The sequence below is a fragment of the Dermacentor albipictus genome, chromosome 7 (assembly GCF_038994185.2).
Source record: "Dermacentor albipictus isolate Rhodes 1998 colony chromosome 7, USDA_Dalb.pri_finalv2, whole genome shotgun sequence".
Classification (NCBI taxonomy): Eukaryota; Metazoa; Arthropoda; class Arachnida; order Ixodida; family Ixodidae; genus Dermacentor; species Dermacentor albipictus.
Genome location: NC_091827.1, coordinates 59779614 through 59803110, shown reverse-complemented (window position 1 = coordinate 59803110; position 23497 = coordinate 59779614). Strand labels below are relative to the sequence as shown.

Genomic DNA, 23497 nt, shown 5'->3' with positions numbered 1-23497 from the left:
GTTTTGGTACTACATTGAAGCATTAGTATTGTCAATAACGACATACCATGGTGCCTCTGAAAATACATACAGCGAAAGTAAGCACCTAGTTCACAGTTAAGTATGCCACCTTTGGGGGCATAAGCAATAAAGACCGCCGGCAGAATTGCCCCGATACTTAAAAACATCGAAATGGACTCCTATCCACACAGTTCTCGCATTGAGCGCCGCAATAATTCTGAACAGGAGCTCACAATCACATTTTTAGCGTGGTCAGGATAAAACACTGAGTCAAACGCTTTCTCCTAATCAATGAAATCTATATATAAGGGTTGGTTATATTCCGCACATGATAGAGAAATGTGCGTAATATAACCAACCCTTGTATATAGCTTTCATTGAATACTAGAAAGCGTTTGCTTCAGTGGAAACCTCAGCAGTCATGCAGGCATTACGGAATCAGGGTGTAGACGAGCCGTATGTAAAAATACTGAAACATATCTATAGCAGCTCCACAGCCACCGTAATCCTCCATAAAGAAAGCAACAAAATCCCAATAAAGAAAGCCGTCAGGCAGGGCGATACGATCTCTCCAATGCTATTCACAGCTTGTTTACAGGAGGTGTTCAGAGATCTGGATTGGGAAAAAATGGGGATCAGAGTTAATGGAGAATACCTTAGTAACATGCGATTCGCAATTGATATTGCCTTGCTTAGTAAATCAGGGGACAAATTTCAATGCATGCTCACTGACCTGGAGAGGCAGAGCAGAAGGGTGGGTCAAAAATTAACGTGCTTAAAATTAAAGTAATATTTAACAGTCTCGGAAGATAACAGCCGTTTACGATAGGTAGCAAGGCACTGGAAGTGGGAAGGGAATACATCTACTTAGGGACCGTAGTGACCGCGGATCCGGGTCATGAGACTGAAATAATCAGAAGAATAAGAATGCGCTGGGGTGCGTTTGGCAGCCATTCTCAGATCTTGAACAGCAGGTTGGCATTATCCCTCAAAAGAAAGTGTATAACAGCTGTGTCTTACCAGTGTTCACCTACGGGGCAGAAACCTGGAAGCCTAATATAAGGGTTCTATTTAAATTGAGGACGACGCAACGAGCTACGGAAAGAAGAATGATGGGTGTAACGTTAAGGGGATAAGAAAAGAGCAGATTGGATAAGGGAAGAAACGCGAGTTAATGACATCTTAGTTACGGACTGGACTCCAAGGGAAGGGAAATGCACCAGGCGGCAGCAGAAAGTTAGGTGGGCGGATGAGATTACGAAGTTTGCAGGGACAACATACAACTAGCACATGACCGGGGTAGTTGGAGAAGTATGAGGGAGGCATTTGCCCTGCAGTGGGCGTAGCCAGGATGATGATGATGCTGATGATAATGATGATGATGATGATGATGATGATGATGATGATCATGATGATGATGATGAAACATTCGCACCGACAAGTAGGCATGGAGGAGTGCTGGCGTGTCCACGCTGCAAACAAGAGCGTGAGCTCCAGTAGCCAAGTGTAGCTGGGCTCACCGCCGCATTGCCTGCAGAGGGATTTGAGGTTCGGTAAGCGAGGCAAGACGTGCGAGAAAATAGACAGCGGAAGAATGATAGGCATTGCGTTAAGGGAGCGCGCTTTGTAGCTGTTATTCGTACTGTCTTTAGGGGGAATGGGTACCCGTCGCGGTAGCTCGGCGGCTATGGCATGGCGCTGCCGAGTTCGATGTCGCGGGTTCCATACCGACCATGGTGGGCTCATTCACATAGCAAACGAATAATAAACACGCTCGCGCATTGAGATGATTATGATGATGGCCTACAAGCTATTAGCACCTGCTCACTCCGGGAGATTGGCGAATTGGGCGGATTCTAGAAATCAATTAGGGCAATAAATTTATAACTATTTGTCAATTAAGATAGATGAAAGGCGAATAAAGTATCGAGATAATTTTGTAAACTTTCGCTGCGACTGAAAAGGCACCAGTTGGTCAAAGTTAATCCAGAGTCTCCACTACGACGTCGCTCAAAATTAGATGGGTGCCCTGGCACGTTAACCTTCACACTTTAAATCAATTTTAGCCAGAAGGAATAAGTGGACCGCTAGTTATGATGTGGCAGAATCGGTGTGAAGGGAACAAAAATTGATGCAGGGCCGACAAAAGGAAAGTAGGAAATATTTGGAAAGTAGTTGTGCGTAAGATCAAATCAACTTATACGAAACAGGGGACCCATAGAAAGAAGCCTTCGAGAGGTTTTTTTTTATGTAAATGAAACATTGCTGTAGCATATGCTTTCAAAGCGGCTTCAGCTTTGGGACAGTGTTTCTGGTATGACCCACCGCCCGGCACATGCGTTGCTTGCTTACATCCTATACCATGACGCGTACCCACTACAGGGGATTGACCAAGAAGCCGGCTGTTAAACGGGAAACGGTTATAGGAAAACGTGTGTTTTTGAAAGGAAAGCAAGCTCGAAGGAAATAAAATTTATTCAGTTTGATGGGAATTATGTGAATTAATAAATAATAAATCACTATATAACCCTAATTGAAATTTTGTAATATCATTAACATTAAATTAGTAAATTAACTAGGTATTCTCTTTGTGTCATCGAGGAACTCTAACAGTGCCCTGCATACGTTCCTATGCCTAAAACCCAATGCAGTACCCCAAAGGAGGGAATGTTTTTTGTGCTTCTAGTAATGCCTAATTTACGGAATAGAATATCAAAGTATTTTTTTTACCATATTGCAAATCGGCCGCACGTTAATAAAAAATTATCCATGCTTTCAGGTTCTTTGCACAATTAACGTACAGAGGACAGTGCGAGGCCATACTTGCGTAGACAAAAATTTAGAGGTGGAGTATGGCAGGGTAATTTTTGGAGGGAGACTTCCAATTGACCTGTGGGACACCATTGATTGTCCTAAGAATAAAGGAAATGGCTTAAGTCTGTTATTTGGAATGTCTGTTTTGCAGTGTATTTTAAAAGAGATGGTTTCCTTTAATCTAGCCGCGGTGGTGGAAGAAGTTGGCAGAACATACATGACTGGTCCACGTAGGGACGTGCGTTGAAGTGCGTCGGCCATTTCATTTAAAAAAAGAAGCCACGGTGAATGATTTTAAGCGCACCAGACGTAAGGTCAAAGGGATTAAAGGTTCTTGTTCATTCAGAATTGTACTGTCTGGGGATGAGGTGAGTGCTATGCACACTGATAAAGAATCCGTCACTATTGCAGCTGTCGAAGAATTTGCAGGAAGTTTTCGAAGAGCTAAAGTAATTGCTAATAATTCTTTTTGAAACGCAGTTGTAACATCTGGAAGTCGCATTGAATACAACCAGCATAGCGCGTTAGAAAAAATGCCTACACCCACTTTCTCCTCGCACATTAATGCATCCGTCGCTATTACATTACTGATTTTCAGTTGCGCTAAATGATCGTGTAATAATCCACTTAGATATCTAGTTGACAGGAATTTAGCATTGAAATTAAATTCTAATAGTGTTTACTGATTTTTTCGGGGAATCATATCGCATAGCTGAACTTTTAATGGCTCTAGTTGTACTTGCGCGAAAAGATTCTGCGGATTGAGCAGACAGGACCATGTTTCTTCAAAGAACGCAAATCTTTCCGTAACAAACACATGCTGCCATCGTCTCAATGAAGATGCGTAAATGTTTAAGTCGGCTTTTTACTGTAACAACAAGTCTGCCAACAAGTTTGGGTAACAGGGCTTCTTGATACAAGCAACAAATTTGGGAAACTAAGACAAATCTGGAGTGTTTCTGGCTCAAGAAGAAGAACGGGGTTAATCTTGTATGCTGGCCGACCATAGAATAAAACGCAGTCAAATTCCAATATGGGTCGAACATACATGCGATAAATCATAACGAGAATGTGCCTCTGTATCCCAGAGTTTTAGCTACCCAGTTTATGAATCATGCCAACGGCGCGTCACTGCCTTCGAATTTACATGTTCGATGTGATTGCACAAGCTATGTCTTGAATAACGCCTAGATTCTTAATAAAGTCACGCTGAGGGATTATTTCTTGACAGTATCGGAAGGAGACATTAGCAGGTATACTTAACGGAAATACAAGAAAGGCACTCTTGGTGACATTTAATGACATACGAATATCATCGAGCCACTCTGCACGTATTCATAAATAGGAGTGTAATATTCTCTGCAATGAGTGAATATCACTCGTTGACGCAGATAATCCAACGTCGTCTGCGTAAACATGCACTTGTACATCATGCACTTGTATATCATCGCACAGTGTAATTCAACTCATTAGAATAATGAAGAGAATAGGTGAAAAACGGAGCCCTGTGGAATTCGTCTGGACTGATTATATTTTGACGTCGAAACGCTGCCTTGGGAGCAATACAATTTTCTATCTTTTGGGAAATCATAAATCTAATTTCTAGTATATGGAGGAAAATTCATGCTTTGTAGGATATTCAGGAGAATGACAAGCTCTGCATTGTGCTATGCCTTAGCATTATCAATAGCCACCGACGCTGCGTACTGCTGCCTGTGTCGATTCAGCATAACGAGTCTTTCAAAATCAACATGCGCGCACAAAATCGAGTATTCCGGTCTAAATCCGATCTGACATGAGCTCAGTAATGTGGTTTTAGTTAGGAACCTCAAAATACGGACATATAACACTCTTTCTATTGGTTTCATAAATTAGATGTTGATGCAATGGGCCTTATGTTGTCCATATGGCATCCCGCTCCTTGTTTCGTAAGCAGGGGGATAATCATCGCTAGCCTCCAGTCTGGGGGAATCCAGCTGTTCTTAATGGAGTGGTTGACGATATTAAATACCTCCTGTGGAGATACGTCAAATAATATTTTTTTCATGCTCGTTGTGATACCATTTCGACCTGGAACTGAGGCATGTAGCTGTGGTTTGTTGTTTTCGCCTTAAATCGGGACTCTCACCCACGAAAGTGATTGGCCACACTGGATGGACTGAAACTTGCACCCAACAACATACCAAAAGGGGCAAAGGCGAACATTTAGAACGAATCACTTGCCAATTAACTAGCAACACAGATTTTGGGAGTATGTATATATAAACTAAATACATAAAATTAAATTAAACTGGAGAACTAAGAAATAATAACAAAGTAAGATGTCCCATGGTCGGTGGCCTAGCAGCGTATCCTTCCGGATGCTTCAATGAACTTATGCAGAGCACTAATCATCAAACAATCGCTTGTGCCTAATTGGCAGGCACCGAAAGACAAAATGTTTGGTGTTGTAAGTACTCAACCCAGTTTACTAGTTGGAAAAGTGAGGAGCATTCTGGCGGAGAGAGGTAGCAGTCTGGCAACGTGCGCAAGCTCTTCGTTACATTTGAATAATTTATCCCAGGATGCAAGTCTGACAAAATTCAATTGTAACTGGGCTGTAAAACGCTCTTCTAATCATGTGCAATTTTGCTCCAATGATTCTGACAACTGATTAGGCGATAGCATTACCGAATCAATATTAACGGCAGTTCGTATAGCCTTGCGAAAACGAATAAATTCCTGCAACGAGCGTCTCCGGGCCAAAAATTTTCGGGAACCTCATTTACTTCTGCCATTGCTAGCCACGTGACATGTGTGCTGTCCCCGCTGTGAAGGGTGGTAGAAAAAATTACGAAGGTCACCACAGCTTTGACCTGTCAGGTTTTTTACTCCACATACACAGTGCTGCAATAAATTCTGTGCAATGTTGAGCTATGCGGTAAGGAATGAAAGGTTACCTGTGGTGTGTGGAATTGAGCATTACATGTGAATGTGTACCCACTTAACAATATCCATGTTTTCTAGTGGAACAATTATATATTTGGCATAGAGGCTCTACCACTCTTCAATGCAAACTTCTGAGTTTTCTTTCAGAGTTCTTGTGACGCTACCATTTGTTTGGTCACTCGTGTAGCGAATAGACGATCATAGGAGTCACCCATACTGCAGAGTTACGCTAAACAGATTGCGCATTAGTCACAAAGCTGCACCCAAGGAGCTATCGCTTGGTCTGTTATGAAAAAATATGACAGCAAATGTTCTGCAACTTTCGTTTAATGCCTTATATTGCGTCGTATAAGCCTGCATTTCATTTCATTGTCATGTGCTTGTTAAAGTAACTGCAAATTAGGAAAGGCAAACACAAACAACCGTGCATCAACCCTTTTCGCACAACCTGAGGTGACTTAACTCATTGCGAAACTTAGTCAGTTGATAATCTTGGTTAGTTTTCAGAAAAACGAAGGTACCGGCCACTTGTTAATGTTATGGTATGCATATTTTCATTTGCTTAAAATGTAAGCTGTGCGTTAGCTAGCAAGATCGTTACTACATAAACAACACCCAGCCCATTCTCCAATTCCCTCAAAGAACCTGAGTTTACAATAGTTCGCTGACCATGCGCATCCTGTGCAAGCTTATTTTTATATAGCGGTAATTAATCAAAAAAGTACACGCATCGATGCAGCTGAGCTCCTCAACCGACCTCCAGTCGATGATCCTTATTGCTTGTCGCCATGGCTGAGAGAAGGAGCACGGATGTCATAGTACTGCTTAATTTTGGTGCACTTCTGTAAGGCATGACATATTGTTTAAGTACTGAAGAAGGCACGTCTAAGTAGTAAATGGGCAGCAGATTGGCCACTAAGGCTAGCGAGAAAGAATGTAAGTATTTGATTTCACTCGAAATAAGTTGTCTTGTCAGCAGTATAAATTATATACCTTCAAATAAATACTCTCCTTGAAAACATCTGATGAGTATCTCTGCATTAGGTACCCATTATAAACACATATTGCTTTCGTGTGAGTCATAATAACACTCGCACTGCCTGACCATCACTTGCTCACTGCATCAATTTAACCGCTCACGCACAACATTTTAACACACTGTACGGGAACTTCAGCTATGGCTGAGCACTGCTTTTAATTTTCTGCTTCAGATAAGGTTTTAAGTTCACAAGCAGGACGCATTAAATTTCTAAAACGCCTGTTTTATGCCGCACTTTAAGTTTGGTGGTTTTATATACGTAGGTAAAAAAGAAAACAAAGGCAGTCCACGCATCAAAGTATGTTGGGCAGTCTTAAAATTCGCAGACTACAAAAAATAATGATCAAGCCATTGCAAGCAAATCAACAAGCTGTATACTCGAAGCTTCACACGCGTGCTCAGTGATAAAGAGGGATGACTGGTCGCCCCATACAGCTGTATTCCGCAAAAGTTGTGTGCGCGTGCGTGTGTTGCGAGTTCTTGCAATCTCAGACTAGTATTAATTACATAAGTTGCATCATCGTGTCTAAAACCGCCCAGCGTAGATAGGCACAAATGGGTTGGCGTTCTCTGACGAACCACTTGCGGCGATGCCATCGCTTTCGAGTGGCGTTGTAGGCCACACGCATTGAACGATGCGAGAGGTTCCGCTGAACCAGCCAATTCAGCGCGCACTGAAAGTGATCGTCCGAGAATGCGTACCATGCAGCGAACGTGATGCGATTGCAATACATATTTTTTTTTTTCAAAGGTAACGCTTTCAAAAGTGTTTCAAAAGCGGGTAAGATGACTATGCAGTCCTTCGAACGTGGATGAACCGCATCAATGCAACAGATTGGGTGCAACACATTTCGGTTCACACTGGGTGCGCAGATGCAGCGTAAGCCAAAATGTGCGCACCAGTGCGTGACGTGTGCAGTTTTTTTCCGCACGGCGAAGACGCGTGCGGCTCGAGCCCAAATGTGCCACGAGAGCCGTGTTTTCAGCGTGACGCGATTACCTGAACTCGAATCGAAAAAAAAAAATGCCCGTGTCGTTTGCTGTTGGCCATAGTTGCCAACCTCGAACACGTTCACTCCGCCGAACTATGGCCGGCTGTCAACAGATCGCGCCGTCCTATCGGAGATTGCGAGCGATACGATCGTGCGGGGTCGGCGTGCACACCAAATTTTACGGCACGACTCCGCCTTGAGGGCGTAGACAGCCATTTGCACCCATCCGCACGCAAGCACTCTTTAAACGGTGGCGCCCTTTGTGGTGTATATGTGTCCCACAACAATAATCGTCATCTGCCTTGCTTGCGTTTCCTTTCTTGAAACTCGGTGCTCGCTACATTCCTGTCGAGAATGCGGCGTCACACTGATAACGCGCATGCCGTTCGTGACTGGGAAGTACACTCTTAGAAATATTTACACCCTTTGGGGTGTATCTTGTCCCACAACAATAATCGTCATCTGTCTTGCCCGCGTTTCCTTTCTTTCACGCTGCGAGCCCGGTACTTCCCAGTCACGAACGGCATGCGCGTTATCAGTGTGACGCAGCTTCTCGAAAGGAAAGTAGCGAGCGCCGAGCTTTCAAGAAAGGAAACTTGGGCAAGACAGATGACGATTATTGTTGTGGGAAAAGATAAGCCCCAAAGGGTGTAAATATTTCTAAGAGTGTACCGGGCTCGCAGCGTTAAAAATAGAAAACGCGGGCAAGACAGATGACGATTATTGTTGTGGGACAAAATACGCCCCAAAGGGTGTAAATTTATTCCAAGACTGAGGCGTGGAACACAGGGCGGATTCCCGAAGTTCAGGCCACAATGGCAGCGCGCCTGGGCCACTACGCTGCGCGCAAAGAACCATGCCAGCAAAATTATGTCATATTTTCGTGTTTCAGCTCTGATATTGTTGTGAACTTTCAAAATTCAGCAGTCTAACAATATTTAATATAAAAGGCTTACGCTGTGAATGTTACGTTTTGCAGCGTTTTGCTTGTGCGAAGCCGTTCTGCTAATTCCAAGGAATATTTCAGCAAACATATAAAATGTGGCTTGAGAAACTATAGTGGCTGAATAGTATAGTAACATAACCTGCAAACCCCGCCGTGGGTAAACATAAATATACTTCGTTGTTTTGATTTCCTCAAATGTTTTCGGTGGTACAGTCCGCAAAAACGCCTAAACATTGTGCTTCATTCGACGCAGTTTGTTGCGGGGATCAAACCGATACCGGAATTATATCGGTAGGTGCTTTTCTCGAACTTTTAAACGACCTTGAACTTTTCGCGACGCCGGGCGGTTCTAACCCTAACGGGTTAACGCTGGTGAGGAGTACGGGCTAGGCCTTGGCCTAACTCCGGTGTGGTGGGGCATCATGCCCGAAGTCGAGATGGTGGAGGGGGTAGAAATCACCCCCGAAGAAGCAAGGTGCCCCGGCTGGACCACGGCAACGGGCAAGACTAAGAAGGCAAGGCAAGAAACTTCCAAGTCGACGCCGAGCCCGGTACAGCAGGGAGGCGGCAGGGGCGGCCGCCACACGGCAGCCCCGCGGAACGCGCTGAAGCAGCTGGCCGCAGCCTCAAGGCTCCCGAGACTGCCACGGGACCATATTCGAATCATCGTTAGGCCAAGGGGTGGTCTCGACGTGAAAAAGATCAGCACTATTAGAGTGGCACAAGCGCTGGCTATGGCGGCGGCGCTTTCACCCAACGAGGTTGGCGAAGACATCGTCTGCCCAAACAACGTGCAGAACATCTACGTCGTCTCAACGCCAGAAGAAAGGAACGCGCGTGCTTACGCGATGGTTCAGCAGATACACCTGCGCGAAGGGGTCTTTGAAGTGGCCGCGTACATGGCCGCCTCGGACAATACATGCAAGGGTGTTGTGAGGGGAGTCGACATCGAGTTCAACGACGCTCAGCTCCGCGCCATGATCGTACACCAGCGGAACCCCACCGCGTTGGAGGTGCGTCGCATCAAGACCACCACCACGGTTATCGTCCTGTTCGACGGACTGAGGGTGCCGAACTTTGTCATGTGTGGAGCGGGCATGCTGCCCTGCTCTTTATACAGAAGGCAAGTTGACGTGTGCTACGGTTGTGGGGAACTGGGCCACAGGGCCGATGTATGCCCGACCCCGAGTGTTAAGAAGTGCAGGGGATGCGGAGCCGCGTTCCCCACTGAAGGCCACCAGTGTGAGGCGAAATGCGGCATATGCGGAGGCCCTCACCCAACGGCTGATCGTAAGTGCGAGCAACGCTTCCAAACGCCGTATGTCGTCAGGCAGAGACGCCGAAGGCGTCGGCGGAAGAAACGTGGCAACGCCAAGAAGGGTGCGAACGCGGCACGTGAGGTGAGCCAGGCACTGACGTCAGCGCTATGGAAGAGGAGCTCTTCGAGGGGACGCTCCCGCTCGCGCAGTCTTTCCCGCTCTAGAACGCGCTCCCGCTCATGTGGGCGCTCCGTGCAACGAGGGCGCTCTCAATCTAGGGGCCGCTCGAAGTCCAAGGTGCGCATCGCAGGAGGTCCCACCTGGGCCGACAGAGTGAAACAGACGACGCAGACGGGCCGGACGCAACACGCCGCCGCGCAGGAGAGCGAGCGGGCACACGATCCCAGGATCGCGCAGTTGATGAGCGAAAACGCCAGTCTCAAGGAGGAAATTCAGAGAATGAAGGCCGACTTTGAGGCCTTCCGCAACGCCGGCGCCATCCAAGCGGCCGCGGCAAGGCAAACGTCTACGGAAGATGGGGCCACAGCAAGGGCGGTCAAGCGCAGAGCCACCTCCTCCCACGCTATGGTTGAGGATGTGAGCACGGCGGAGGCTGCCATGCAGAGGTCCTTGGACCGCATGCAAAAATATTTTGCCGAGCTGGTACAGAGTAACCAGACCCTTCTACTCAGAGTGCAACTGCTTGAGAACGAGCTTGCCAAGCGATGTGACCTACACTACGGCGACGCCGCCAGGCCGGAGGCGGTGTCCAGCGAAATGCTACAGGACGATCAGCTGTCGGGGGCTGACGAGCAAGATGGCACCCCAGCCCACCTCCGGTCCAACATGCCCAGCCATGGCCAGACCGGATAGTAAGCTCATCGTGTGGCAGTGGAACTGCGCCAGCTTCCGGAGGCGCAGGCCTCAACTGGTGCAGTTCATCAAGGCCCGGGAGCCGCAAGAGAGGCCCCACGTCATTTTACTACAGGAAACAGGAATGGAAACTATTTCCCTCCAGGGATACCGAGCTGTCTCCTCGTTGGCGGAGAGCGGGCTCGGCATCGCTATACTTATTGCAAAGAAGTGCGCCTTCCAGGAGCACGATCTCCGTCTTGGCAACACCAGACTGGAAACGTTGCTCGTCGAGCTCATACCCAACAGTTGGCTGAAGAACAGCGTCTACGTTGCCAATGTGTACAGCTCTCCTAGGGACAACCGGCAGACCTTCTACAGCCTAACAACCAAGGCATCGTCTAAGGCGAGGGAGACTCCGCTTGTTATGGCTGGAGATTTCAACGCGCCGCACGAAGCCTGGGGCTATGTGAGAAGCATTCCCAAAGGCTGCAGACTCCTGCAGGCAGTGACTGACAGCTCCCTGGAACTGATAACCGACCCCAATTACCCCACGCGCATGGGAAACTAGGTCTCGAGAGACACCACCCCCGACCTGGCCTTCGTCAAGAACGCGCCGGGAGCGCAGTGGCACAACTTACAAGAGAACCTGGGCAGTGACCACTACATCGTGGAAATCTCCCTACCGGTCAGCGCGGCCCCGCAGAGGGCTTTCGAAATAGTCGACTGGGACGCCTTCCGAAAGCGAAGGCAGGATGACCACGAAAAATACGACTCGTTTGCGGTCCTCGCAGCGCAGCTCAAGAGGGACGTAGCTGCGGTCACCAGGACCGTTGAAACGGACCTCAAGGTCGACCGCATGGACGCTCGATTGGCGCACCTGCTCGAAGCCAAGAATTCCCTCACGGCCAGATGGAAGACGCAGAAGCTGAATCGCAACCTCCGGAGGAGGATCACGGCCCTCAACCGCGAGGTCGAATCGCACTGCAAAGAGCTCGGCCAGCAGCAATGGAACGAAGTTTGTGCGTCGGTCGACGGCCAGATGCGTGCGGGAGGCAAGTGGAACCTCCTCAAGCAGTTATTGGACGACACACAGTCCAAGAGAAACCACACTCTGGCCATCGATAGGCTGGTCCACAAGCTCAATAGCGAAGGCGCATCTAAGAACGAAGTGATGGACGAAGTGGCGCGTCGCTACCTCCTCATCGGGCAGTCCGGACCAGAAGATTACCCGGCCTATGGCGGCAAGGCGGACGAGGAGCTCGACTCCCCCTTCTCCGTCTCGGAGGTCAGAGCGGCCCTTCAAGGCCTCAACGGAAAATCGGCGCCCGGGCCGGATGGAATCTCGAACAGACTCCTTCGAAATCTGGACGACGGCTTGATCGAACTGCTCACTAAAGAAATCAACGACGTCTGGGAGTCCGGCATCGTACCGGATGCCTGGAAGGAAGCCACGGTGATCCTAATTCCGAAGCCGGGCAAGACACCAGCCATAGACAGTCTGCGACCCATTTCGCTCACGTCGTGCGTTGGCAAGGTAGCGGAGCATGTCATCCACAACAGAATATCGAGACATGTCGAGGAACGACACCTCCTCCCACCGAATATGGTCGGCTTCAGACCCTCGCTGTCCACTCAAGAGGTCATGCTGCTGATCAAGAGGCAGATAGTCGACGTGGTCACGAGAGACGTCCGAGGCATCTTGGCGCTGGACATCGCCAAGGCCTTCGACACGGTCAAACACAAGCACCTCCTCGACTCTGTGACGAGACTGAACCTTGGCGAACGCTTCCATGCGTACGTGAGCTCTTTCCTAAGAGATTGCAAGGCCACGATCAAGTTGGGCCAGATCAAGTCGGACGGATACGCGCTGGGAGCCTGCGGCACGCCGAAGGGTGCGGTGTTATCTCCACTGCTCTTCAACATCGCCATGAGAGACCTATCAGTCCGACTCGACCGAATCGGGGCCGCCAATCTTAATCACGCTCTCTACGCGGACGACATCACCGTCTGGTGCGGCGGTGGGTCGGACGCAGCGGTGGAGCGGGCCCTGCAAGAGGCCTTGCACGTCACGGAAGAATTCCTCGAGGGCACGGGACTGGTCCTCTCGCCGACCAACTTGGAACTCTTGCTGTATCGGCCCGACAGAAAAGGCCGCAAGTTCGACACGACGCTGGACCAAGTACCAATCGAACTCAGAACGAAGACGGGTCAGCGCATCCAGAGGGTGGATTCTCTCAGGGTGCTCGGACTGGTCCTCAATGCAAAGGGCAGCAACGCGCAAACGATCGCGCGCCTGAGCGCACAGACGGAGAACATGCTCAGACTCGTTTCGCGAGTGACGAGCAGGAAAGGGGGCATCAGCGAAGCCAACCTCATAAGGATCTACCACGCCTTCCTCATGAGCCATATCAACTACGTGGCTTCTGCGCTAAGCTGGTCGCGGTCGGAGGAGAACAAGATCGACGCACTCATGAGGAAGAGCATTAAACGAGTCCTCGGCATCCCCGTGACGACCAGCACGGAGAAGTTGATGCAACTCGGGGTCCACAACACCCTGAGCGAAGTGGTCGAAGCACAGAAAACGGCACAGATCGTTCGCCTCTCTACCACCAAGGCCGGCCGTCGAATACTCGAGATGGCGGGTCTGGCAGCCATGGCCGAGGAGTCGTGCGCAGTCCCGCTCTGCGAGGGTGAAAGGGATGCCTTTCGAGTCTCCCCCTTCCCGAGGAACGTTCATCCACAGCACAACGAGGCCCGGCGCGCAGCCAGAGCCCGAGCACTCATCAAGACTGCTCTGCAGCACCCAGAGCTCGCGTCCTTTGTCGACGCGGCGCGGTATCCGGGATCAAACTCCTACGTGGCCGCTGTGGTTGACCCCCAGGGCAAGATCCTGAATGCGGCGTCTATACAGCGCTCGACGGCGTCCGTCGCAGAGCAAGTCGCAGTGGCGCTGGCTCTGTGCGAACCCGGGCGCACGCATATCTTCACAGACTCCAGGTCGGCGGCGATGGCCTTTCTCGCCGGCTCGGTCTCGGCCGAGGCTGCAGCAGTGCTGAGGACCCGCAAGACAGGCACGGCCCGTCACGTCATCACTTGGTTCCCGGCTCACATGGGCCGGAACGTCTCCCCTGGCTCGATCAACCCGAATGAGCTGGCCCACGACCAGGCGCGAGGTCTCATCAAACGCGCCGGTCCGAGGGGCCCAGCTTCGCAGGGGATCGACCGAACCACGGACCCGCTGCTAACTTTCCACGAGATAACTGCTCACTACCAGCTGGGACGCAGACAGTTTCGGGCTCCTCACCCGAAGCTAGGCAGACCCGAGGCGTCGGTGCTGAGAATGCTGCAGACGGGCTCCTTTCCGTCTCGCTCAAGGCTGAGCCACTACACTCCGGGTGTGGATCCCCGCTGCCCAGACTGCGGCGAGGAACGATCCACTTTGAACCACATGCTGTGGCAATGTTCTGTGTTGCGCCACTCGCCTTTCAACAGGCAAGAAGATTGGGATGAAGCCGTCAAGAGCGACAACCATCAAGTCCAACTTCAGGCTGTCCAAAGGGCCTGCGCCAGGGCTGAAGATCACGGTCTTCCGCCCCCGGCGCGGGTGCGGCCCGCGACTACGACAACGTAGTCCCTTCGGACCAATTAAAGTTTCTTGTCTGTCTGTCTGTTGTTTTGACTTGCGGAGTCGTGCTTTTACAAACAGAGTTCCCAGGAGACTTCCGGTTAAAGGGAAGCTGAAGCGGTTTTCAATTTCCATGAATTGCTGGGATTGGGAAGAACAGACCTAATAATTTACGGTTCCGAAATTTTTTTTTCGTTTTGTTAATATAAGGGGTGGAAATCGCTTTCTAAATCACCCCCGCGGACACGCCCCCATCGCTTCCCGCAGCGCCGGGTGAGGTGGTTGCCAGAGGAAAGAACCGGCGAGAGTGACGTCATTCGCGGGGACCGAGCTGCCGGACCGGCGTGCTGGCATGCCTCTTTCCGTCCTGCGCTTTACTGAACGACGCTACGAGAGATCTGCCGCCGCCACCGCTTACGTTTGTTTTCTTTTGTGATTTTCGTAAACTGTTCCTTCCTTCTGTGCTGCGTGAGTGCCTACAGCCAAGGGCGCCCAACATGCCCTCGTTCTGTGCAGCATTCGGCTGCGCGAGCACAGGCGGGCGAAACGATGTGGTGCTTTACAGGTTCCCGAAGGACAAGAAGCTTGCAGCGCAGTGGGTCCGTGCGGTGAGGAGAGATAAGTTCATGCCTACGAAATCAACTGTGCTGTGCTCGGACCATTTCCGCGATAGCCGGATATGGCCTTACGACAAATGCGGAAACGCGTTGTTGCTAGCGTTGCTACACTCCGTTTCATACATCAGGCGCAACGCTGTGGAGGCTTGAGATACTTTTTGCAGTGGCTGCGTTCGCACGCAGAAATAGTTCGGTGTTTCTTGATCCGATTTTTTAGAAAATTTTTCATATATAAGCTCAGTTCTGAACAAAAAGAAAAAAATTACCCATAGAAACAATCCGTGTCCTTATACCGCTGCTAACACGTTCTTTTAAATCAATGTTACTTTCGACATACTTTAATTGCAGCCCGTCGCGGCAGCTTCACGTGCATGCTCGCGTGAGCAAACGCCGCTGGCACGCTGCGAAGCATACACGGAAACGCGCGCAGTAATAAATTTTGGTGACCGGACCTCGTGCGTAGCTTGCACAGCGTTTCACCTGAGGTATGAAATGGAGTATAGGCTTGCCTAGTGACATTCGACGTACGGTTGCAGTTATCGTGTTTACCACACGGCGGTGCTAAAACTGCCTAATATCTTTATGTCAACACTAGCATGGAGCAAGCACACCGATTCTTGATCGAGCCACAATAGCAAAGTCATCAAACCATAGTATGAATATTGCACGTATAATACCTCTGTTCATCTCTGGATGTGTATGATAAGCAACTTCCATGACTGTACCTCGCAGCACTGCATGTGCGCGCTTTGAAACGCGGCACTTATGTTCGCGATCGTGTATCAACACTCAAAAAACCACGGGACTTTAGACAAGCAGCGGCAAGGTGCTTGACATCGCGGAATTGCACCCTTGTTTACAATCTAATGAGAAGTTAGTGCTTCGGCATTCTTCCAGCAGCAAGTTCCCAGTGACACTTTAGCGCATTTTTTCTCCCGCCATTGGAACGTACAGCTGCATGAAAAAAAAATATACGTACCAGCTAAGATTTCCAACGCGCGAGAAGGTGCACACATCGCTCTCGCTGTTGGCACACTCAACATCGTCGCTGCCGCCGTTGCCGCCATCGTTTTCCGTATTGGCTGTCAGTTCTAGCATGTACGGCGAAAATACAAGCTGTCCGAGACAGCGAGAACGTTCCATGAAGCTTCCAACTCAGCTATGAAGCCAGAACAGAACAGCGTGCAACACTCTGAAACGGCGGCGCCAACCGGCGACTGCCGCAAATGACGTCACAGCGGCCCCGACCAATCACAGGCAACAGCGGCGTTCGCGCGATGCCCTGAGGCGCTGGTGCGCGTTTTCATGAAAAAACAGCCGCTTGCGTTTGTTTCAGCCCTTTTTGAACCAGATATTCCTGTTCAGGAGACTCAAAACTGTAGAATGCCGCAGGGAACTCATTTTTTTCGAAAAGTGTTTCAGCTTCCCTTTAAGCCGTCAGGAACAACAGAAGTTACACCAGCCTATAAACTTACAGGACCCTCCTGCTGGCACCAGCTTTGTTGGGGAGTTGTTGACAATGAATTGTTTTGTTAAGTGCAAAAAAAGCCCGCACCTGAGCTCGACGCATTGCGCACGTTCTTTTATCTGAAAACATCAAGAATATGTCCCTGCAGTGTAGTATGCGGCAAAATACTTCTTTTTTCTTGGCTAACATGACTCTCGCAAATGGCTCACCGGAAGTTCCCTGGTGTCCTGAACGCAGTGCTGTTACATCGCGGATGAAAAAAGGTCTGTAATTGCTGTCGCAGTAAAAGTAACGCCGACCGCAACATAGTGATGAGGCCCGGTCGGTCCATTCCCCCAGTTGAGGAGTGGGCATTCATTGAGCATCGACAGGCGAAAGCGTTTATGAGCCCGTGCTGCAGAAAATGCGGCGTCAGCCGTCGCTTCGCAAAAATAATGGGCCGAATTCCGAAACACGCACACCCAACTTCTCTACCACCAAAGTTGCTCATATCTTGTCTTTCATTCTTTAAGACCTTATTCCTTGCAATCTTGAGAACGGTAGTCTGCGAACTAATTTAATGATAATAAACACCGACAGCGCATGTCCTTTATGTTATCAGTAATGTTATACAGTGAAAGCTCGTTAATTCGAACTTCAATAATTCGAATTTATGTATAATTCGAACTGTACGATTTGGTCCGGCCAAGCTCCACAGAAGTCTATGTATAAAAAAGTCCGTTAATTCGAACGCGAGAAGGTTCCCTCACGGATAATTCGAACTACGCTCGCCTGGCACACGGCCAGAGAAATGCGCCTACTGCCTACACACAAGGTTGTATTGCCTCCTAAACGGAGAGAACGGCGAGAGAAGGCAAAATCGGAAAAAATCTAACTGACGCGGGGTCAGCCAGAAGGCAGCGGCGGCGGCCGCCTCTCCGTTCTACGTAACCTCCGAGACTTCTTGCCCGTTGCGAATCTCGGAGGCTTTGCAAATCTTGTACAGCTGCTAATGCTGTGCGGAGATGGCACGGCAAACGCCAAAACACAGCGAATGAAGTACGTCGCAGCTGCGCTTGCAATCAAGAACCAACGAATCAGGGCCTTCGCCACCTTCACATGTTCGGCGTCTTTGTCTCGGCAGTCTTCATCGGTTGTGTACCTCTGTTTTCAGCTTAGGAGGTATCGGCCGTCGCGATTCATTGTGATGGTGTTAAGCCTCGGCTAACGTTCGTTTCGGTGGACATCGGTGGTGTGGCACAGTCGGACCCAGAGCTTCGACTTGAAGATGGCGTGTGCCCACGGCACACGCCATCACTTTCTGACGCGCCAAATTTCTGACATTCCCTACTGCTTCCAAATCGCAGTGTACTGTTGCTCTCCTTCACTTTCGTTAGTTCGAACTTTCACTAATTCGAACTGAAGCGGCTTCCCCTTGCGGTTCGAATTAACGAGCTTTTACTGTATTATGTATCGCACTTTTCAGTCTTCTCAGACTGAAAAGTGCGAAACAATAACAGGAGTACGACCCACGCAAGAGACCGCATTTCTACCAGAAAGCTCGCCTTCGTGCATAGCTTCGCAGCCAGCGTTTCCCGGTAAACGTTACGGTTACATAAGCTGCGTTTCCCGGGAAGAGTCCTTGAACGCTATCGTCGCCTTCCACTCTTAAAGGTGAAGCTTAAGCGACCGCCAAATTTTTGTTTGCCTATACGATGAATATGTGATTATCTATTTACCCTGACCGACGCACAAGAACAAAACAGAGGTACCCCACTATATACATATATATATATATATATATATATATATATATATATATATATATATATATATATATATATATATATATATATATATATATATATATATATATATCTATATATATATAAATAGTGGGGTACCTCTGATATAAAATGGCGCATGTGGAGCGACACAGTGGTAATAATTTACCGAATATGCATCCCTCCCATCGTGGAGTTTGGTCTCATTTCGCTCTGCGGTTCTCCTGCCTATAAACTACGTCCTTTAGTTTCTTTAACCGGAAAGTGTTCCACTTGACCTCGGGCTGCCGAAGTTTGTAGCTAACTTGTGACTCACCTGGAAGCACATCCTTCTCGGGGATGGCTTTCAGACCGCTTTGTCTACAAACATTCTAAGCGTACATAAGAAGTACGGTCCGAGTAAATCATTGTAAATCTTATTTCTCAGTCCCCTCGTTTCTTACCTTCAATAATGTGGTTTCTATAGATAACATAGGCAGCTTTTCCACAGTCGACACTACGTTTTTTACGTTTGCATATTTTGATGTGAGCGGTAAGAAATTATACATCATCATCGGAAGCCGCAAATGATCGCACTTTCACGAAGAATGCGATAGAATTTCCCTTTAGGCTTATGGTAGGACAACTCGATGCAGCGTACGCTAATGTTGTCATAGCTGCCAGCGTTTCTAAGGGTGAATAAAAGGTCGGAATATGGATCTTCTCGTACGCGTACTCTCTGAAAAGGTGGTTCCTTTGCTTGACTGCTTCACAATTTCTTTCAGAATTCTTAGTGGTGCATCTAGCCTGGCGCAAGCTTCACTCTGGCTTTTCACCGATCGAAGAACGGAAAGTTGATTATATAGGTTCATTTAAACTGGAACTTACTGTGCCGAATGTTTTTCACATATTAAGGAAATTATACTGGACAGCTGTACCTTATCTGGGCTTCCTACCAGTGATTTGCTACTTTTCCTCGCCCATTGGTTTCTATGCTTTTGACGACAGTATCCACAACTGGGCTCTTCCAGTACAGGCTCACCTTTTGACGTGGCCTCAGCGCCAGCCATTTTTCTAAGGGAGATGGACAACCTCTTCAGCGGTATGAGGCACGTGGTGGTGTACTTGAACGACAACCTGGGGACCGGCACCGACGACGGGCACCACCTGCAAAACGTGCACAACGTCCTGACACGACTGCAGGACGCCGGCCTCAAGCACATGCTAGAAAAGTGCGTTTTCCTGGCCTCCAGAGTTGAATATGTGGGTCGTGCCATTTCTCAGGCCTGCCTGACCCACCCCCCCCCCCCCCCGCCCGCGCAAAGTTAATGCTGTGCTACAGGCGCCTAAGTCCCACAACAAGAAAGAGCTTCAGAGCTACCTCGGCCACATATACTTTAACAGAAGTTTCCTGCCGAACCTGTCGGCACATGTACGGCCGCTCCATCTTCTTCTTCGATATGGGGAGCAGCGGGTCTGGAAGAAGGAGCAGCATGTGCCCTTCCAGCACAGTAAGGAGCTAATCACTAAGGCTACAGTGTTGGTACACATCGATACGGCCAAGCCTGTCGTTCTTACCGTGGGTTCGTCGCCGTATGGCGTGGGAGCCGTCCTGGCGCACCGGGCCAAGGATGGCCAGGAACGCCCTGTGTCGTTTGCTTCTTGTCGGCTTCATGCTGCAGAGCAAGGTTACAACCAGCTCAACAAGGAAGGCCTGGCCCTCATGTTCGGGGTCGAGCGCTTTCACCAGTACTTGTGCGGCCGGAAGTTCGAGGTGGTCACGTACCACAAGCCACTGTGGGGCTGCTGAATCTGACAAGGTGGATCCCGTACAGGCATCACCTCGGGTGGTACGCCGGACCTTGAGGCTGGTGGCCTACAGCCACGAGCTGGTCTACTGTCCGGGAAGACCTGGGACCTGTTGATGCCCCGAGCCACCTGCCCATGTCAGAGCTGCCTGCTGAAGTGTTCGTGCTGGAGTGCGCGTGCCCTCATATTCTCCATATTTATCTACGCTTACACAACAATGCGCCAACTGTTACGGCGTCTGCGGATGTCTACAGGACGCAATATGAAAGTAGTCATCTAGGCATTCAGGATTAGATTTTCTGTGCGTAATATCCCCGATATGGAGGAGTACAATTGGAAAATTGCACTATTTAAATGGGGGGAGGGGGGGAGCGGTCGCCGATTCAACGGATCCCGACATATCCCGCAACTAAGCTAATAGGGGCATGTGGCTGAGTTATCACGCCTGTAATTTTTGTGAGACTCACAAAGCTAACCACTCTGCTTAGGGCACGCATTTCTTTATCTCCACCCAGTGCATCTGTAGAAGAGGGGTGAATGTGACATTTCGCCGAATGATTGTAACGTGGCAGCTTTGCCCAAGTAAGAACTTTCCTAAGTTGAACAGAATCTCGTTAGACGTGGATCTTACCATTTCATAACACCGTTTGCTCTATCTCTGGTAGCAGCTAACTTCTGTTCGTTTCGGCCTCCAAACACGGCGAGACACCGCTATAACAGGCCTATCCGGCTGGACACTGCAAAAACCGTTCCGCTCTTTTCTGTGAATAAATCACTTGAACATGGACACGCCATGCTCGTTTAGCCGAGGCGCCTTTCAAATCATTTAAATAATTCATTTAGAACATTGCATCAGAATCTGTTCATAAATGTCCGCTGCAAAGAGAAGTTTTGATGGCCATCTACACTTAACCCTTCCCTACGTCATCTGACCCCGTTCTATGTTTGCGGCTTCCTTCCTTCACTTGCAAGTCTTGCGCTGTAGCAAAAACTAGCTAAGAGCGACAGCTGAGTGAAATGGGATCGGCCTGAAGTTGAACAACGCGAACGTGGCAGAATTGTGTGCCACGTCGTGAATGGCCCAGTTGTGCTCGCGCTGGCTTTGCAGTGAAGCCAGACACACCCGCAAGCGTGCAGAACACTAGGGAACATAGAGCTTCTTATAAGCACCGAACGCGACAGGTGGAGCTGCCGGCTTGCTGCGTGCGTGGGAATCTGGACATGTGATGGCTTAGGGCTGACACGTTTATCGAAGAGTCTAGAATCACGGAAGACCTATACTGGCAAGCAGCATTCCATCTTTCGCAATTACTGATTCTCTACGAGTTTAGAGCTTGTAAAAAAATTTAATTGTCAATTACGATGTGTAGCAGCATTCACTTTATTAAGCCACGGTGATTTGTGCTGAGTTGTGCAGTTACAGAGAAGAGAACCGGCGGCAGCTAATCTTGAAACAAAAACAACAAAGTCCGCGCTCACGCTTCTTCACTTTTAATTGCCTATTTTGCTTTCTTCACTTGCTTGTAATATTCGGGTGGTCATGGCTACGTTCAACGCCGAGCGACCTTAGAGGCGTGCCTCACAGACCCACATTTCCACACTCCCGTGAAGGCACACTCACCCATTAGGAAACTCGTACATGGGAGGGTGGAACGAGATATTCATACCAGGTATTATATATAGTAAGAATTGTATAGTAAAAAAAAATGCGTGACAGAGAGCCTCGGTCCTCCATGAAGTTCATGTCCCACCATGATTGAATTTGCTCGCAGGATGCTGGCGGAGAACAAGTTCAGCAACTCGCAGATAAGGAGCCAGCTGAGGCGACTTCGGAGGGAGTCCCGAATCCACGACTACGGCATCCTGGACATTTAGGGTGGAAGAGACGAGGTCGAAAATGTGTCCACGACAATATCGCCAGGACTACTCAGCGTGAGCGATGGTGCTGTCCGCGCAATGTTGCCACTTGCACGTACCGCACACTGGCGCCAAAGACCAGATAAATTTTGTACGCATACGCTCTGGTGTTCTATTGGACAGATAAATACGGAATGCTAGGGTAAACGGCTTCAGCATGGATGAATAGATGGACAGATGCTATGAGCATCCCCTTTGAGAAGGAGTGGTGGCTTGTGCCAACAAACTGTATATTTCTTATTTTGCCGAGTCTCCTACATGTCTGATTTTTCTAGAGACAATAGATAACCTACATTGAAATGTGTGAGCCATCATTGGAAACGTTGTTTTTGTACGCGTCTGTTCTCCAACCGCCTTTTACTAAACTAGGTTGTGGACATGTTGACTTTCCCCTTGCTATCCATGAACCCCGGGGCTTCAAGGGGGCCACCAGAGCCCAAACCGAAAGCGAGGTAGACGTCTTCACATTAAAAAAAAATGAAAGAAGGTTTCATCGTTTGCTTAGCCTTACCGCAGCAAGCATATGCTTCTTCTTCCTTGGTGTACCTCGCTTTATAGGCACGCGTTTCAAGGCATCCTGATCTCGGTTAGAAAAGTAAAATTTCTCTTTGAGCTATCATAACATGGTTCTATCTCATTTCGTTTTTACTTCTTATGTAATAACTTATTGCCGGTATCCTTTCCATTGCTGCCACCCAGGAGATTGTCTCTCTACCTCGCACTTTGTGTTTAACGTTCTTTGTTTCTATGTTGCTTACTATACCGGCCTCATACTTGCTGGTAAGCTTTCTAGTTCTACTATGAGTCAATGCAACGCTCATATTACATCTTTTGACACGTTGTGCAACTACAACGTGTGTGAAAGGTTGTTGTGTTGCGTGAGTGTTCTCGGTCAAAAAGCCGAAAAACACTCAACGTTAGCATTCAGGTCGCTTCCGACGGTTATCATCGGCGCTTAAACAACGTATGGCTAGTCAGTGTAATAGTAAATCGTTTCTCTCTCTGTTTATAGTCTGCGACACGTCATGGCGGAACCAACTCGGCTGCACCAACTCGGCACCGGAGACATGGGCGGCTGAAAAATCATGGTGGCGATACCTTGTTACGTTTTGCCCAAGAACAACATGTTAAGCCAGTTTTCCTGTACCTGGGTGTTCTTGTCAAAGAAAAATAGAAAGGCTGCATGTCAATGGTCACGTTACTGCCAGCACTTCGAACTAGCATCAAACCAGAATATCATTCATTCCAAAAGTTGCAGCAGGTCCGTCATCTATGGCTAAAATATGCGGCACAAGGTGGCGCCGCAAACTCAGCTGTTCGTGGCGCCACAATAAATATGAAGTGGTATGTGGAACCTAGAGAGGAGTAGTAGAGCGAGCGCTAACGTTTGCAAATGCCGTTCTTCGCCTAAAACCGCATATCTTGTCGGCACTTTCTGTCTGAAATGTACGACATATTATGCACATCACTTTGTTTTTTGGAATTG

At 48.9% G+C, this 23497-nt stretch overlaps 1 long non-coding RNA gene across 1 annotated transcript; it reads left to right on the top strand.

Annotated features, from left to right (window-relative positions):
- The first annotated feature begins 1444 nt into the window (after positions 1-1444).
- Positions 1445-23184, top strand: LOC135912628 (uncharacterized). The gene is made up of 3 exons (XR_010567735.1): positions 1445-1553; positions 21867-22026; positions 23024-23184. It is a non-coding gene; the product is annotated as an uncharacterized lncRNA (long non-coding RNA).
- Positions 23185-23497: the final 313 nt, after the last annotated feature.